At 37.9% G+C, this 17,655-nt stretch overlaps 1 protein-coding gene across 2 annotated transcripts in view; it reads left to right on the top strand.

Moving 5' to 3' along the window:
• Window positions 1-17,655, top strand: part of RNF144B (ring finger protein 144B) — a 161,847-nt gene that overhangs the window by 23,079 nt on the left and 121,113 nt on the right. Inside the window, exon 2 of one of the 2 annotated variants that reach the window (XM_054591836.1) lies at window positions 16,480-16,561. The exons of the other annotated variant lie outside the window; for it this stretch is intronic. The gene's annotated coding sequence lies outside the window, so the exon portion shown is untranslated. The remainder of the gene's footprint in view (window positions 1-16,479; window positions 16,562-17,655) is intronic. 2 annotated transcript variants of the gene reach the window in all.

Raw genomic sequence — 17,655 nt, 5'->3', positions numbered from 1 at the left:
AGTGAAAGCAAATTAAAGAACAGGGAGGCACTAATTCTTGCATAAATGTTCTGTTAACCTGTCTCTTTTGGGCTTTTAGGGCAAGAATAAGTCATTTCTACTGGGTGAGTACTGGGTGCCCAGCTTGTATGAGCAGCTGCTGCTAAGGGTCAGTTATGCGGGGCCTCTCACCTCTTTCCACTTTCAGAATAAGAATAGAACTCATTGTAGCATGAGGATGCAGTGCATTCCAAATATATTTATTCTGAAGCAGTAATCTTTTCCATATCCTGCAAAGCAACCAAGGACATTGTTTTTGTCACTTAGAATTCTTTTGAGGTTGGATTTGAAACTCTAAACCTCAAATGTGCTGAAAAAAAGAGTACAAATAATCCAATTGGTATATAGTTCTGTGTATTGGTTTAATATTGTTTCAAACACTTGTTGATGACTTAAAGTTGTCTTAATCCACTTATTTAGGACAAAGACAAAAACGTGTTGCTTTGATATAAGTATGAAGTAAGGATGTCATCATTCTACCTCTGCTGTTGATAAGCAGTCAGCAGCTTATTGATAGAGAACGTGTGGAGAAGCAGCTATGGCAAGGGGACATTTAGACTATAAATTCTGAGATTTGAGGGATTTTTGAGAGTTTTGAGAGTGAGGTGACTCTTTGCTAATCTAAAAACTCTCTGGATACCCTTGGATCATTTGCTCTTGTCTTGGCAAGACAGCCCTCTTAGACAGTGGTGAAAAACCACCTGCCAACATGATGAGAGTATCTGTGTTCCCTAGCAACGTGCTCTAGCAACAAGGGACTTTTACTTCTGCCCTGGCAGTTGGAAATCAGCTCTTAGGTAATGATCAATTTCTCCTGAGTTCCTGCTTGTGTAGAAAGGTATTACATTTGAACTTTATTTCTTTCCTCTCCTCTTGCCTGAAACAATAGTATGATTAATATGTCATTTACTTGGAGTATGTTATTTCTTTATTTGGCTTAATGAGAGACATTACCTTCCATGCTATTGCCTTGTGAAATTATAATTTCCACCATGAACTTCTGCTACATAAATTGATGGCAAAGACACACTCAGTTTCTGAGTACAACTTTTGCTGCCTCCCCCCAAAATAAAAACAAATACAAATATTTTAATAATGAACTCCATGAAACCATTCTTTTATTAAATTGACATTGTGCTTTTGTGCATTGTGTTAACTTTTACTTAAAATGAGTAAAACTGGTTTTAGAGTGTATCTTCTGACAATGATATTTGCCATATGGCATTGGGTCTGCATCCACATCCAACCCTAAGTCAAATCATAAACTTGACAAAGCTTGCATTCTTTTTCTTTCTTTCCTTTCCCTTCCTTTCCTTTCCTTTTCTTTTCTTTTCCTTCCTTTCTTCCTTTTCTCCCTTCCTTCCTTCCTTCCTTCCTTCCTTTCTTTCTTTTTCTTTTCTTCCTTTAAAATTTCTGTTTTGCCCAGAAGCCCTCCCCTACATTCCAGTAAACCCCCAGTACTGGATCAAGTCCGTCCTTAACCAGAGTAAAGAATCTGATCTTCAGCAGGAATATAAAACTAATACACAGGTATTATGCAAAGGTATAGTTTAATAATAATGAGCAGAAATAGGAAACCCCTAACTTTGATGCCCCTGGACTAACTTCATGTAACTATAGTGACATTTTTGTAGTTTATGGCTGCTGTACTTGGAGCCTGAAGACCTGTGTCCAAGCCTGGCTTAGCCACTGCCTCAGCCCTCTGTCTTTCTCAGCTTCATTGTATCTGTTACTTGAGGGCTGCAATGATTCATTCTATGAGATGGTGTATAGAAGTGGTCTGTAAAACATGAAGCACTTTGTAAGTGGTCTTTAAAAAAAATGCTTTAAAATCTTGCAAGGAATAGCCTCAGCAATCTTGAGAAAGAAAAACAAAACAAAGTAGGAGGGATCACAATACCTGATATAAAACTATATTACAAGGCCACTGTAATCAAAACAGGCTGGTGCTGGCATAAGAACTGACACATAAATCAACGGAACAGAATAGAGAGCCCAGAAATAAACCCACATTTCTATGGTCAATTAATATTTGACAAAGGAGGCAAGAGCATGCAATAGAGTAAAAATAGTCTCTTCAGTAAATGGTGTTGGGAGAATTGGACTGGTCCATGCAAAAAAAAAAAAAAAAAAGAAGAAGAAGAAGAAGAAATTAGACTACCAACTTACACCATACACCAGAACAAACTCAAGATGGATAAGAGACATAAATATGAGCTGTGATACCATAAAAGCCCTAGATGAAACATAGGCAGTAAAATTTCAGATATCCCACACAGCAATATTTTCACCGATATATCTCCTAGGGCAAGGGAAATAAAGGAAAGAATAAACAAATGTAACTATATAAAACTAAAAAGCATCTGCTTGGCTAAAGAAAACATTGTTAAAATGAAAAGGGAACAAACCATATGGAAAAACATATATGCCAATGATACCTCAGACAAGGGTTTGATCTCTAAAATATATTAAAAACTCTTATGACTCAACACCAGGAAGACAAACACTCTAATTAAAAACTGGGCAAAGGACCTGAACAGATGCTTCTCCAAGGAGAACATAAAGAGGACCCATGGACATTGAAAGGATGCTCAGCATTGCTAGTGATCAGAAAGATGCAAATTAAAACTACAATGAGATACCACCTCACCCCAGTCAGAATGACCATAATTAACAAATTAACAACAAGTGCTGACAAGGATGTGGAGAAAAAGGAACCCTAGTACCCCGTTGGTGAGAGTGCAGACTGGTGCAGCCACTGTGGAAAACAATGGGATTTCCTCAACTAAAAATGGAACTGACTTTTGATCCAGCAATTCCACTGCTGAGATTATGCCCTAAGAATCCTGAAACACCAACTCAGAAGAACCTATGCACCCCAATGTTCATAGCAGCACCATTTACAATAGCCTAGTGCTGGAAATAGCCTAAGTGCCCATCAGTAAATGAGTGGATCAAAAAACTATGGTGCATTTACACAATGGAATACTATGCAGCAGAAAGAAAGAAGGAACTCCTCCCTTTTGTGACAATGTGGATGGAACTCGATAGCATTATGCAAAGTGAAATAAACCAGAGGGCAAAAGACAAATGCCATTTGATCTCACCTCCAAGAGGAACCTAATGAACAAAACAAAACAGAGAGCAAAATAGAACCAGAGGCATGGAACCAAGGAACAGACTGACAGTGACCAGAGGGGTGGGGAGAGGGGAAGAAGAGGGTAAGAACCAGAAGGGTCTAGTCAAGGAACATGTATAAATGACCCATGGAGCCCTGGCTTGTCTGGCTCCGTGGACTGAGCGCGGGCCTATGAACTGAAAGACTGCTGGATCTGGGCACATGCCTGTGTTGTGTGCCAGGTCCGCAGTAGGGGGCATGTGAGAGGCAAACAATTGAAGTTCCCCTTCCTCTTTCTCCCTCCATTCTCCCTCTCTCTAAAAATTAATAAAATCTTTAAACAAAGAATATAGTTAAAAAAATAAATGACACATGGACATGGACAAGAAGGTGCGGATTGACTGTGGGAGGAGGGTGGGCTGGGGAGAAGAGAGCAACGGGGGAAAAATTGGGACAGCTGTAATAAAATAGCAATGAAATAAAAAATAAAATCATGCACTGAACTCGAAATGGGAAGTCAGGATTTCTAACCTTTGAGACCTAATCATGCGAGGCCTGCTTTCTTTGTCATGAAAACCTGCGGATTGTACCCCAAATTCTCTAAAGCCCTTTTCAGCTGCAGACATTTTACAATTCCATGAAATAAAATAATTTGCAAAGAAAACATGGTGACACCTAGGACCAGAAACACAGAAGGTGGCATGAGTTTGAAGTAGGAGGTAAGTAGAGGAGCAAAGGAGATGGTGGTTATGGGAATTGGGCTTAATCCCTCAAGGGGCTGCAGATGGAAGCTGTAGCGCAAGAGCAGGTGGGGTCCATGGGGCAGGACCTACCTCTAGAGAGTGGGGAACTGGTTTGGAGGGGTTAGTGGGTTTGGGGTGAAGGTTGCAGGGATGTGTGGAGCAGAGTGAGCAGCTAAACACATCTAAAGACTGTGGGACAGTGTTGCCAGGGGGTAGGATCCAAGGCTGCAGGGATCAGGGGTTGGCAAATGCAAGAAGTACTGCTGTTGCTGCAATAATAACCAGCTCTTCTCCACTTAACCCGCTGGGCAGTGAGAGTTTTCAACCTGAAATGTGAATCACATGACCTCTTCCCTGCTTGAAGTTCTTCAATGGCTTCCATTTATTGAAATTAAAATACAAATTCCTTATCTTGGGCTTTGGAATTGTACATGCTTATCTCTCCAGCCATTCCCTTCCCTCTGCTCTTCCCATCAACATTCCACCTTTCCTCTCTCTGAATTCCAGCCACAGGAGTCAGTTTGAAGTCACCAAAGTTTTCCTGTATCAGGGCCTTAGCGCATGCTGTTTCCCCACGCTTTTCAAAGGGTTGGCTTTGATTCTTTGGGAGCTTAGCTTAAGTATTTCTTCAGACAGGCTTTCCCTGACTACTCTATGCACAGTACCCTCTGCCCCTTGTTTAAACCCTGTGTTTCCATAACAACCACCACAGTCTATAATTGTGCCTTAGCATGGTGTCTGACTAAAGGCTTGTCAAATGATTACATGAAAGAGTGAGTTTACATTCTTTTTTCTCTCTTCCCTCTGTTCTTTCTATATTTTTTCTTTTTCCTCATTTTTCAAAGTTAAATAGCTTATATAGTTCTCTTTGATTATAAAAGCAATACATATCCATGTCAAAAAATTAAGTAATACTTAAGTATGTAGGAAGAAAATGAAAAATCACTGAAATTCCACCCTCCAGAGTTAACATTTTGTTGTTTATACTTAAAAATCTTTTTCTTAATTTTATTTTTATTTTAAAGATTTTATTGGCTTAAAAAAATATTGTGCCCTGACCAGTGTGGCTCCATGGGTTGGGCATTGTCCAGAAAAGCAAAAGGTCGCTGGTAAGATACCCAGGTCAGGGTACATATCTGGGTTGTGGGCCGGGTCCCTGGTTGGGGACATGCAAGAGACAACTGATAGATGTTTCTTTCGCACATCAATGCTTCTCTCCCTCTCTTTTTCCCTGTCTCTGAAAATAAAATATTTTAAAAAATATTATTGACTGTATTCCCTATGCTGTACTTTACATGCCCCTGACTCTTCTGTAACTACCAGTTTGTACTCCTTAATCCCTTTACCGTTTTTTACCCAGCTGCCCAAACCCCCTCCCCTCTGGCAACTGTCAAAGTGTTCTCTGAATCTGTGAGTTCACTTATTTTGTCTTTTAGATTGCACATATAAGTGAAATAACCTGCCATTTTTCTTTCTCTATCTGACAGTATTCTCTAGGTCCATCCATGTTGTTGCAGATGGCAAGAGTTAATTCCTTTTTATGGCTGAGTCATATTCCATTGTATATATGCACCACTTCTTTATCCACAAAATCTTGTTCTTCTTAATTTTAAAAAGCAATTGAGGTCAATATTTTTCCTTCCAAATTTAATGAAACCAAGTTGTTTTCCTTTTAAAAAGCTTTCAGTTAGTTGAGTCTGTGCATCCTTCCCAGAAGCCTTTACCTCTCATTGACATTGGTGCTATTCTTCTCCGCCTAGGAGTTAGTCTGATCCTGCCTTTTTTGGGCATAATCTGATGTTTTTATTTTTGGTAAAAAAAAAAAAAAAAGTAACTGTTATTCTTGTCTTTCACTGCCAGCATTGCCGACGGGGCATTTAAGTGCCTTTGATTGTGTATTTGTAGAAGCTAACAGCTGCATATGCTATTTCCAATACTCTTTAATATCCACCCAGGAAGTGACCATGGAATGCTTGTCATTTTTTTTTTTTTTCTGGAGAGGGTATAGATGTATAATTGGTGAGTAATATACAAAGGTAAAAATTCTGTGAAACATTCTTCAACACATTATAGGCTTGCCATGCACTGTCTAGAGAAAACTACATTCCTTTGAGCAGCTCTTGGAATGCTCATCTGCCTGAACTTGGGGGCCCTCAGATGGCCAGTGCTTTAGAGACTCAAGTAGTCAGTATGTTTTCAAAAGAGACAATATGCATCATCCAACTGGTTGAGATAATAGACCATCTCTGGAAGGAATGGGAACAATACAAGAGTACTCAGAACAAGTTTTCACCAGTTTCACATAAGAAACTAATTTCACAAACATTTTATCCTGCCAGTTTAAATGGAGAGGAGAGAGAACTTCACCTCCTACTTCCACCGAACCTTGCAGACAAGAGATCAGAGAGGCTGACAGTGTAAAATCCTTACCACCTCTGCCAGCTGTGGTCAGATGTCCATGATATGGCTGCAGAGTCCTGGGAGCCAGCAGTGTCCCAGACAGTGAATTCTCCTGGCTAGCTCACCACACTGCAATGGCTAAAACAAATTAATACTTTCCCTCCCACCTTCTAAGTTCTCTTGGCTGAGCTAATAATCTAATAAACAGAAACAGAGTAACAGGAGAAAAATCAAGTTTTAATATGTGCACATGGGGAATTTGTATAAGCATGAAAATTCCAAACACAGTGAGGCAGCATTGAGTATATTAGACATTTTTGGACAAAGAGAAAAGATGGGCAGGTTATTAGATTTCAGAAGTGAGAAATGGCAGCAGTGCTATATGCACTATGAATATATATATACACATCATGCAACAGTGCTGTTCTCCAACTGATATTTAAATCACCAAGCAACAACAAAAACAAATAGAAACTGAAATTGGAAAAGTCTGCGTTCATGCTGCCAGTCACTACCAGAACCAATAAGTAGAGACAAGGATTGAATCTTTATGGGTGCTTTATTCAAATGGCTGGTGATCTGAGAAGATGGTGGGTTAGGTACCCTCAAAAACCATCTTAACATCTCATTTCAAGATGACCTTTTTATAAGGAGAACAAAGGATGGGTAAGGGGTTTGGAAAAGGTTAATTGGGTAGAAGAGTAGGTAAGAAGTTTGGAAAAAAGGTTAATTGGATAAGAGTCACAGTTGATTTTCCTGGTACTTCATCTGTTCATCAACAATTCTTTATCTCCCTCCCTGGAACACAGTGCCTCAGATACCATCTCCATGGCTTGCAGACCCCTGGGGCATAAAGGTTGAATTAATTGCTTGTTCACATCCTGGAATCACAGGGCCAGGCATTCCAGTTCCTGGATAACAGTTTTCTATATGCATTAATCACCTAAGGCTATTGACTGAGGCTAACATCTTTAACCCTTGAGTTCCCCTCTCAAAACTACAATTTTTCTTTTTAAAAAAAGTTGGATCAGTTAGGGACCCATGAGCAACTTCTTCCCTTTGAAGCACTGACATATACAGCTGAGCTGTGTTTCTAGTTGTTTATATTCAGCCCCAGCTCAATCAATAAACCATTTGTTGATACTGTGTTGGGATCTTATTAGAAGGAGAAATCCTTGTTATGTTTTAGTAGGGTCAATTTTATAGAGTTTTCTCAAAATATTCTGCAACCCAAAGTTTAGTAGAAGTTTAAATTACGTCTTTATTTCTGTTATTTTCATTTAATAATATTATTTGAAGTTCTAAGTTTTTATTTGGGAAAGGATATCTAAACTTAGAACTGTTTTCCTTGGCTTTAATTACTTAAAGCTTTCACTGCTAGATTTGGAATATTTGTTTTGATGTGGGAAGGAGGCAGGCAGTTAGCATGTTATTTGAATAATTAATGATATAAGAACATATTAATATATTTATACTGTCAGTGCCCATTGGCTTCAGACTTTCAACTTTGATTATAGGGAAATGCTGTGGAATTAACGGCAACCCCTAGCACTCAGTCAGTGGCTGGTGGAAGTTAGGGTATAATTACTCCAGCTACCCCGCTCTTTGGGTGGGATGATTGTGAGGCCTGTGGAGTTAAGTTCTGGTCATGACACAACAACCCAGCCTTTATTAGCTGTCCTCCCTCTCCTGCTGCTCCCATACCAGTAATGCCTGAACCTTCCTAATAAACTATTTGCAATCAAATCTTTGTCTCACATCAAACCGAATCCCTTTGGGGAATACCTAATTTAAAACAAACCTTTTACCTTCAAGCAATATTTTCATCTATTATCATTGGCAGTTAAAATACAGTATTGGTTTTTATTAGTTTAATCCACTTAATAGGAACAGTAGTCCTCTCTTCTTTTCACAGGGGATTTGTTCCAAGACCCCCAACAAATACCTGAGACCACACATAGTACCAAACTCTTTATACTATATTTTTCCTATACATCCATACCTATGATAAAGTTTAATTTATAAGTTAGGCACAGTAAGAGATTAACAACAACAACTAATAATAAAATGAAACAACCATGACCGATGTGGCTCAGTGGGTTGGGCATTGTCCTGCAAAGTGAAAAGTCGTTGGTTTGATTCCTGGTCAGGGCACATGCCTGGGTTGTGGGCCAGGTCCCCAGTTTGGGGTGGACGAGAGGCAACCAATTGATGTATCTCTTGCACATTGATGTTTCTCTCCCTCCCTCAAAAAATAAATTAAAAAATAAAACAATTATATTGTAATAAAAAGTTATGTGAGTATGGTCTCTGTCTCTCAAAATATCTTAGTACTGTACTCATCCCTCTTCTTGTCATGTGAGATGATAAAATGCCTGTGTGATGAGTGAAGTGAGGTGAATGACATAGGCATTGTGATGTAGTGTTAGGCTGCTACTGAACTGATGGTACATCAGAAGGAGGGCCATTTGCTTTGAGTAATCTTGGATCATTAAGCATGATGGTGTTGACGGTTAACTGCCAGGTGTGGACAGTGTCGATGGTTGGGGAAATTTAATATTTTTGGACTGCAGTTGACTTTGGATAACAAACCAAGGAAAGCAAAACTTTGGATCAGGGAGACCTACTGTACTTTATACAAGCATACATACCTCATTTTATTGTGCTTATGATGTTGGTTTTTTTACAAATTGAAGGTAAGATCCTGTACAAGCAAGAAGATTACAAGTTGCTTTATTGTGATATTCACATTATTGTCTGGAATTGAACCTGCAACCTCTTGGAGGCATGCTTGTAGACTTTCATTATCTGGTGGTACTAGAGAGTTAATTGTCTACTAAATAGTGTCCTAGTTATTATTTTTTTTTTTGGTGGGGGGAAGTTTTGTATATTTAAAACATGACTGAAACAATTAAAATATAATAAAATTATCAGAAAAAATAAGTATCTAGGTTAAACATGATTGTATTTTAAGAGTTTCCAGTCTTGTTAGTGACACTTAAGGACAGCAGAATATGCCCTGACTGGTGTGGCTCAGTTGGTTGGATTGTCATCTCATAAACCGAAGGGTTCTGAGTTTGATCCCTGGTCAGGGCACATGCCTAGGTCGCGGGTTTGTTCCATAGTCAGGGTGCATGAGAGAGACAGCTGATCGATGTTGCTCTCTCACACTGATGTTTCTCTCCCTCGCTGTCTTCCACCCCCTTTCTCTAAAATCAATGAACATGTCCTTGGGTGAGGATAAAAAAAAAAAAATACAGCAGAATATATACCAAGTGCTAAGTTTAGTGACTAAATTTATAATTACACTTTTACTATTGCTTTTCATACCATCTTCTGTATTATAGGATAGCCAGGGACTTATAAAGAATTTGTAGTTTTAGTGAAGTTGAGGTCTGAGATCAAATACAGTCATGTGCCACTTAACACTAGGGATTCATTCTGAGAAATGCATTGTTAGGCAATTTCTTCATCCCTTGAGCATGATAACACGCCCTTACACAAACCTTGATGGTATAGCCCACTACACACCCAAGCTGTATGATACAGCCTGTTGCACCCAAGCCACAAATCTGTACAGCAGGTTACTGTACTGAATACTAGAGGCAACTGTAGCAATGAAAAGTACTTGTGTATCTAAACCTACAAAAGATATACTAAAAATATGGTATAGAAGATCAAAATAATACATCTGTGTAGGGCACTTACCATGAACAAAGCCTACACGACTGGAAGTTGCTCTGGGTGAGTCAGTGAGTGAATGTGAAGACCTCGGACGTTACTGTGCGCTACCGTAGCCTTTATACACACTGTACACTTAGGTTACCCTGAACTTGAAAAAGAAATATTTTCTTCAATAATGAATTAACTTTAGCTTATTACAACTTTTCTTTTTACTTTATGAAGTTAGTTTTAAGTTTTTTTTGACTCTTGTAATAAATGTAAAACACGAACACATTTTACAGTGGTACAAAAATATTTTCTTTATATCCTTAATGTATAAACTTTCATCTATTTTTAAAATTACATTTAAAAAATTTTATTGTTAAAAGCCAAGACACAAGCACACATATTAGCCTAGGGCTACACAGGGTGAGGATCATCGATGTAGCTGTCTGCCGCCTCCACCCCTTGTCCCACTGGAAGGTCTTCAAGACAATAACACATGCAGAGCTGTCATCCCCGGTGATGACAATGCCTTCGGGATCACCTCCTGAAGGACCTGCCTGAGGCTCTGCTTGGGGAGGTGCCACACTTTTCAGAAATATGTCCATGGTGGTTTGCTTGGTTTGTTTCCTTTTTTTGTCATAAATTTATTTGTAAATAGGTAGCACTATGATTTTACACAGTTACAATGTCACTAGGTGACAGGAATTTTTTTGTAGCTCAGTATAGTCTTATGGGACCGCCATTGTATATTCAGTCTGCTGTTGACTCAAAAGTCACTGTGGCACATTGCTGTACCATTTCATTCACATTTCTGTAAAAGCTCTCCATTAGGGGTCACCCTGGTGTATAGGATACCATTGAATGAAAAATAAAAGCTTTTGCAGAACTAGAGATTGCATGGGCAAAAGTTACCCATGCCTTGAAAAGACTCTTGAAAGGTTAAGTGTGACTCTCCTAGGATCTTTTTTTTTTAATCATTTTTTGTTTTTCAATTACAGTTGACATACAATATTATATTAGTTTCTGATGTACACTCCAGTGGTTAGACATTCTATAACTAAGTGATCATCCCAATAAATCTCGTACCCATCTGACACCATACATAGTTATTAGAATATTACTGTCTATATTCCCTATGCTAACTCTACATCTCCATGACTATTTTGTAACTACAATTTGTACTCTTCAGTCCCTTCACCTTTTCACTCATTCCTCCAACCCCCTCCCATCTTGCAACCATCAAAATGTTTTCTCTGTGAGTCTGTTTCTGTTCTGCTTGTTTGTTTGTTTTTAGATTTGATTGTTGACATATGTATCTATTACCATTTTATTGTTAATATTTTTTATCTTTTTTCTTCTTCTTGAGGAAGGCCCTGTAACATTTTATGTAATACTGGTTTGACGATGTTGATGAACTCTTTTAGCTTTTTCTTGTCTAAGAAGCTTTTTATCTGTCTTTTGATTCTTTTTTTTTTAAGTTACTTGGGTGTCAATGGATACATTATATATTTAATCTGATGTTTTCATCACCACCCTCAATTTTATTTTTTAAAGATTTTATTTATTATTAGAGAGGGGGAAGGGAGGGGGGAAGGGAGGGAGAAAGTGAGAGAAACATCAATGTGTGGTTGCCTCTTGCGTGCTCTCTACTGGGTACCTGGCCTATAACCCAGGCATGTGCCCTGACTAGGTATTGAACCAGCAGCCCTTTGGTTTGCAGGTTGGTGCTCAATCCATTGAGCTACTCCAGCCAGAGCTGTCTTTTGATTCTAAATAGCTTTACTGGGTAGAGTAATCTTGGTTGTATGTCCCTGCTTGTCATTACTTTGAATATTCCTTGCAAATTCCTTCTGGCCTACAAACTTTCTATTGACAAATCAACTGATAGTTTTATGTGGGCTCTCTTGTAGGTAACTAACTGCTTTTCCTGAGTCCTTTAAGATTCTCTCTTTGTCTTTAATCTTTGGCATTTTAATTATGATGTCTTTTTTTTTTTTTAGATTTTTATTTATTTATTTGATTTGCAGGCTGGCATTGAATCCACTGAGCCACACCAGCCAGGGCTGATGTGTCTTGATGTGGGCCTCTCCCTTACCTGGTGAAGAAAATAATAAGTTCAGGAAATGCAGAGAGTCCCAAGCAAAATTATTCCAAGTAGGCTCACTCCTAGGTTCTTTTGAGAGCAGGTGATTGCTTGGGTTTGCAGCTGTAGTCTGACCCCCTAAATGTGCCAGCTATCCTAAGAATGTACTGCTCTGGCCAAGTGGGTGATGGGGTGAGACGTCATGATGCAACCAAACTCATGGTTATTAACTAGAAGCACTTGCTCTCTGTGGTGGTTCAGTAGTGTGTCCTGTAATGTAGGGAGAGAAGCAGCAGAACAGGGTGACTGGATGCAAATCCTCTCTGCCACTTACTGTTACTCACTGTTATCAGATAAAATGAAGATAACAATTTCTCCCTTTCAGGGTATTTGTCAAGATTAAATTGATAAAGCAATTCCAGAACAGTGCCTGATAGATAGTAAACTCCTGGTAAATGGTAGCTCTTTGTACAAACCAGTACACTTTCAAAAAGGAAAGAAGGTACTAAAATGATACATATTATATAATTTATATATTATATAATTGAAAATTTTATATATTTACTAAAAAATTAGTTTTATTACATGGATAGTTCTACAGAATATTTGTACTTAAACATGTTTGAAATGATATTCTTTTAAAAATTCATGTACATTAAAGCAACAAAAAAAATGAAACCTTTATATGGTCTTATTTGCATGTTAAAATAAATATAATGATTATTTTTCTTAAGTATTTACATACTTAATCAGCTTTTTAGTCATACCTGGCTCTACTACTACATCACTGGCATTTTTATGAGAAATCCCTTTTTTTTTCTATTGTAGACATTATTTTTAATTTTTCATAATGTCGATAATTGTTTTAGAAGTTGTACTTTATGTTAATAAAGTTGAAATTGACACTCTCAATTAACCCTTTCTGTAAACCATAATATTTTTACTTGAGAAATGTAATTTCTCTACAAGAATTGAGTGAAAACTGAGTGAATTCTGCTAAATGGAGAATATTTTCAATTATAATATTTTTTGGTATTAAAATGTATAAGTAATCAGATAAAATATAGTTCTTGATATTGTTTTTTTTTTTATTTTTTTTTTTTGCCTTCAGTCAGAGTATCTTTCCTTGACAAAGATTTCTAGAAGACAAATTCATCAAATATCTTCAGATGTGATTCTTTTGATGTTTCCCCAACTGGGATGCTACAAAATGAAAGGTGCTCCTAATTTTGTTCCATTCCATTGGGCATTATAAACGTTTCTTCCCACAAGTGGATATATTCCAAAGAGCACTTACGGATTTCAGTATTAAATCTTGAACGAGACTTGAGTGTCCATTATTTAGTTTATTCATTCTTTGTTACAGTTGGGATGTTTTAGTGTCTTCCTTTTTGCAAGTTTTGTTTTTCAGTAATTGGAATTCTTCAAAAGCTTCAAAAGCTGAAGATTTTGGTGCTCCATGAATTTTTGATTAAAATTTCTAATTGCTATTGAACAAATGCACCCAAAATCTGGAGGACTCATGTGCAAAAAGTTCAGTACCATTGTTAGGACACATTGATTTACTAAGTAGTTCCAATTAATGATGTGCAGCGAAGTGAGCAGTCTAGTGTGGCCATACTGAATGAAGTGTGTATGTGTGTTTTTTTTCTTTATTCAATATCAGCTTCTATACAAAAATTGTGTAGTTTAATATTTGGCATATTCAAAATTTTAAAATTTGGGGTGACAAATACAGCTCCTATTTCAGTTGGTATACAATGCAACTTCTTTGAGTGAAGTTATGACTCACATTTATACTTTAACCAATTACATTTCTGCTTCATATCTTAATTTTAAAAGTAGACACCTTAGCACTGGCTGGGTAGCTCAGGTGGTTGGAGTATTGTCCCATATACCAGAAGATTTCAGGTTCAATTCTGGGTCAAGCCACATACCTAGGTTGTGAATTTGATCCCTGGTCGAGGCATGTACGGGAGGTAACAATTGTTGTTTTTCTCTCCCATTGAGTTTCTCTCTTTCTCTTTGTCTCTCTAAAATCAGTAAAAATATATCTGTGGGCAAGGATTAAAAAATAAATAAATATATAAAATTAAATTAGACATCTTAAATTAGTAAAATATTGTTTTTTCCCTATAGATAGTGTTCCACAAAAATTATACAGTGCTATCAAAAATACTTTTAAAATAAATTTACAGGAAGAGTCACAATAATGTTAGATGTTTCATCTTAGACTAAATTTCTGGAAACATTGCTTTGATTTCGTGAATTAGTTAAAAAAATCAAAACGTTTTTGGAATTTCTAGGTGAACCTTTGATAACACTGACATAAAATTAGCAACACTGAGCTATTTATAAAATTCTGTATTCATTACCATTATAGCAACCCCTTGGTCCGCAGGCCATCACTCAGTCCACTGAGCCACACCAGCCAGGGCAGCACTTCATACTTTAGTAAACATAAACTTCCATTTTTGAGCTCATTGTTATTGAAAGAGCTTATTGCAAAAAATAAAGCATTACCAAAGAGTAACATAGTCATAGTAGGTATACTAGTACAGTATGCAAGAAATGACCAAATCATTATATTAAGAGTGTCTAGATTGGTGTGTATATGTTTTTAAGGCAGCGCTCTTGGCCTCTTTTCCCTGACAATATTTCGAATACCCTAACCCCGTAATTTCCTACCTTTCCCTCTGACCCCACCAGCTGGGCCCTTGCAATTCCATACATCCTTAGGCCGGCAGATGGGCATGGCACACCAAGGTGCTAAGTCCCAGGGCACAGGGCAACTGAGTGTTCTTTTACCACCACCAGACACTGGAGGGGCTCTCTGTCCCTGGCAGCTTTGGTTTGGGTCCATTTTCTTCTGTAAGCAAATGCCATCCTCTTCTGAAAAGGAAGTGGTGGTTCCATTGTGTTTGGAAAAGATTGGGGAAAATGGAAATGGGTCATTGCTGGTATCCTTTGTTAGAGTGACATCTGTGTGCTGCTTGTCTTAGCTCAGGGTGCTGTAACCAAATATAGACTGGGAGGCTTGAACAACAGACATTTCTCACAGTTCCAGAGTCTGGAAGTTCAAGATCAAGGTGCTAGCAGATTCTGTGTCTGGTGAAAGCCTATTTCCTGGTTTGCAGATGGCTGTCTTCTTGTTATATCCCTGGTTGGCTTTTCTTTGATGTGCATGTGTGTGTCTCTGTGTGTGTTTGTGGGGTCAGTGGCCCTGGTTTCTTCCTCTTACAAGGCCACTAATCCCATTGTGAGGACTCCGTCTTCATGACCTCTTCTAAACCTCATTACCTCTCCAAAGTCCCGCCTTCAGGTACCACCACACTGGGAATGAGGGCTTTAACACATAACTTTTGAGGGGGACACAAACGTTCAGTCCATAGCACTGCCCATGTGCTTCATGTAGTATTGGACGAGAGCGTGGGGGAAACTTGGAAATACAAAGAGAAGGGCTACTCCACCGATCCCAGAATCTTTTAAGGTGACTACTAATAGTAATTTTTCATTAAAGTGAAAATATCAAGGCAAATGTTAAACCAAACAGGATGGCAGTGCATCAGGCCCAAACCAGAACTGTCCAGGGCAAAAAGAGACCTTAGCCATTGTTAGAAAGGATGGCACTTAATCTGAAAAGAAGTTTTTACATAGGAACGCTAGAGGGCGCTTTAGACTGTAAGAATTTTGCTTTAATTTACACAAGATAAACACATTCAGTTCCAAATTGATGTTAGTAAGTTTCAAAAGTGAATAGTTTATAAAACTTTATAATAATCATAAAATAGTAAATGGTTTATTTACTTAGGTAAATACATATCAGGTGATTTTGCTATTCTAAGAACATGAAAAAATTCAATATACATATTTTGGTGTGTTTTCACCCCTACCTCATGCTAAAGGTTATGATGATTCCATTTTTGTTTTACTTCAGAATTAAAAAAAGAAAACTCTTCAGGAGTGCCTTAAGGTTAAAGATTGTGTTGCAGTTTGCCCTCATTAACTGAGATTTTATTTTTTTCTTAGAGGGGTGGCAGGAGGAAGTGCTAGACAGCCAATTTAAATAACTACAGCATTGTTCTTTTGAGATGAACCTAGTATTATTTTACATACACGTGACATCCACTGTTCTTATCATAAATGTTGACAAGTAAGGGTGGGTTATTGAGGCAAATACTCTAGTCTTTAGGGAAACATTAAGAACAGTGAAAGGAAATGTTTGACCTGACATCTGATCTAGGGCCCGTGGTTTTGTCCCCACCTCTGTGACTTTGGGCAAATTTTACAATCATTCTGGGTATATTTGTTAATAAAATGATGGGGTTGAACTAAATGACTGCTAAGTCTTTTTTTAAGTCTGAAATTCCCTAATTCTGACTCATATACTTAGCTTTGATTAGTCTTCAATTTATATTTGCATGTAGGTGTCATATCTAGAAATTAACCTCCAACTCAAACTGTGAAGTCTGGGACACTGTATCAATTGGATCAGAAGAAAGTGAGGAGGTAGGTGGTTCCTATCGAGTTCTTCATAATGGTTCGTTCTGCATCAGAAATTAAGTAGCTTTTGTCAACTGCCAGAAAATACTCATATAGGCACTGCTGCCCAACTTCAAACTTGCTTTGAAGCTAAAATGATGGTCAAATGTTTATATTTCATTGACTTCCTGGCTAGCATTTAGATTAGATAAAAAATGAGAGGCCAAAAATCACTTGAGATTTTAAATCCAGTCTAATTAGTCTATTTCTGATGTTAGGAAAACAAATGAGATAAACATTTCCCAGAAAGCTATCAGCTCCCTTTGCCCTCATATAATTGAGGCCAGACAGTTTAGTGATCTGGTGTTTGATTTAATAATGTTGCTACACAGGTTTTTAACTCCTGAAGAATGCTCTGACACTTTTAACTGAGTTTTCCTTATCAAACAAATATATTGTTGAATAATGAATGCTTTACACGGAAAAATAAAATGTTAGCAACATTCACCTCTGTTGGAAGTAAAATAATTTGGTTGATGGAATTGTACAACTCCTGTCTGTATACACACAAAAAAGTGATTCTTAGCACATTTCTAAATTTGTAAGATTTTCAGTAACTATTTGCACACCTTTATGTGAATGTATGTCTATGTGTGAGTATGTGTCTGTGTGCACATATTTTCATGTCCTGCATCTGCAGGGGTGTCTCTGTGTTCATACTTCAAGTGTACACTCATTACAACTAGTAACTCTTAGGTGATAACTTGTTTCACATCTTGAAAGTTTCTCCATACTTCATAGTTCCCCATCTGTGATGGAATCAAAATTAAGGAGAGCCCAAAGGGAGCCTGCATATCTTGATAATTTCTTCATGACTCACAATGCCTGAACTGAGTCTTGGAAGCAGCAAGCAGAGCAGGGGAGGAAAGGACACGGGATCTAAACCAAATAGTAGAGTAAGGCAGGGGTCCTGACGGGTCTCAGTCCAGGGAACTTGGGCAGGTGGGTGCACAAACTAGTGAAGTCTGCAAGGAGACCACAAGTGGAAGCCTAAGGAGGCCAGTGTCAGGAAGATTCAATTTACCTGTTATTCATTCATCAACCCTGTACTGAGTACCCAG

The sequence above is a fragment of the Pteronotus mesoamericanus genome, unplaced genomic scaffold (genome assembly GCF_021234165.1).
Source record: "Pteronotus mesoamericanus isolate MK-2021 breed Mesoamerican mustached bat unplaced genomic scaffold, CSHL_Meso_final scaffold_31, whole genome shotgun sequence".
Taxonomy (NCBI): Eukaryota; Metazoa; Chordata; class Mammalia; order Chiroptera; family Mormoopidae; genus Pteronotus; species Pteronotus mesoamericanus.
This window is presented reverse-complemented; position numbering and strand designations above follow the sequence as displayed.